Below are 2,018 nucleotides of genomic sequence, written 5' to 3' on the forward strand. Positions count from 1 at the left end.
GCTCCATGGGAGTGAGATGAGGCTTTCTGCTCCCAGAAAGATATGCAGCTTCGTGAGTCAAAACCAAATTCCTTGCTTACAACCACCAAAAACAACGTCTTCAGTCTGAAATTGATCAAACAATCAAGACGCATTAAAAATTACTGGTAATTGAAATGTGCAAGTTAGAAAGAGTAAGGATTCATAGTTGGAAAATACGGGCTTGTTGATAAAAATGATGCTGGAGAACACAATTTTGCTAGACCAATGACTTATTCATTAAAAATCCCTTTTTCCAACATATAAAAGACACTTGTACTTCCCAGATGGAATACACAGGAATCAAATTGACTACATCTGTGGGAAGAGACATGGAGTTTAACATCATCAGTCCAAACAAGGCCAGTGGCCAACGGTGAAACAGTCTATCAATTGCTTATATGCAGTTAAAACAAGTTCATGAGAGTCAAAATAAGACTTTGAGTATATCCCGCCTAAATTTAGAGGTCATCTCAAGAACAGATTTGATGCATTAGACACTAATGACCGAAAACCGGAAGTGTTGTAGAATGACATCAAGAGCATCATATACAAAGAAAGCAAAATATGATGAAAAAGACAGGAAAACAGTATTTACCTTTATTCACTTTAACTCTTGGATTCCTCCCAGTGTGTTCGCCTGTCTTCATTTTTCCTCTGCCAACCTCCCTCTTGTGGTATATTGTCTTCCCAGTCCTCCATGTTAACATGCATCTACCCTCTAGCTCATGAATAATTTCCCTTTCCCCTCCATCCCTGGTAACCATCATAGAATGTTTCTTTTATCAAGAAAAACTTTTCTTGATTTTCTTGCTAAATGAAACATTCTATAATGGTTACCAGGCAAGTAGGGGAAGGGGAGAGAGGGGGAAAAAACCCCCGAATAAAGGTAAATACTGTTAACTGACAGTATATGGAGTGAATTGTAATCATTGTAATGACATGTAGTGTATAATCTGTTGAATGTGGAACTGATGATTTGTTCTGTAAACTTGCACTCAATTCACTATGCAGATTCATTGTTAGTCTTTGACATTGCAGTAGTATTCCATTGTGTGTGTTCACCGAAGTTTGTTTGACCATTCTTCTGTTGATCAGCATTTAGACTGCTTCCATTTTTTTGCTATTGTGAAGTGTTGCAATGAGCATGGGTATGCATAGATCTAGTGTGTCACAGCTCTAACGTCTTGAAGATATATACCAAGTAGAAAAACTGCTGGGTCATATGGTACTTCTGGTGGGGTGCTGCAGGATAATGTGCTGGACCGCGAGGTTGGTTTGAACCTCAAGGTTGGTGGTTCAAACTCACCAGCTGCTCGTCGGACACCCTATACAAGGTTGCTGTGAACCAACTCAAAGGCATTTAACTACAACAACATGGTATTTCTGTTTCTAATATTTTGAGAAAGTGCTGTATCATTTTCCATAGCGGTTACACCATTTTACAGTACCACCAGCAGTGTATGCGGATCAGTGCCAGTCTTCCCACATCTTTTCCAGCATTGGTTGTTTTCTGCTTTTTTGAACTTTGCTGGTGTGGTGCTGTAGGATAAGCACTGAACTGCTGACCAGAAAATCTGCTGTTCAAACCCACCAGTCATTCTCTATGGTGTCTCTATGAGTTGGAACCGACTTGATGGCATTTATTTAACAAACAATTAATGCTGGAGTAAGATGATGTCTCATTGTTGTTTTGATTTGCATCTCTCTAATGGCTAATGATTGCAAGCATTTCCTCATATGTTTCTTTTTTTTTTAATTAAATGTTTTTATTTTGGATTGAGTGAAAGTTTACAGGGCACATCATCAGCTTCACATTCAACCATTCATTACATTGATTATTATCCCCTCCGTATATCATCAGTTAACAGTTCCTCATATGTTTCTTGACCACTTGACTGTCTTTGGTGAAATGTTGGCAGAGGAAAGATAATGGCAGCAGAAGACATGGGGAGGAATGCAAGAGTTTAGTGAATAGAGGTAAATACTGTACATGGAGC

Source organism: Chrysochloris asiatica, unplaced genomic scaffold, assembly GCF_000296735.1.
Source record: "Chrysochloris asiatica unplaced genomic scaffold, ChrAsi1.0 scaffold00007, whole genome shotgun sequence".
Classification (NCBI taxonomy): domain Eukaryota; kingdom Metazoa; phylum Chordata; class Mammalia; order Afrosoricida; family Chrysochloridae; genus Chrysochloris; species Chrysochloris asiatica.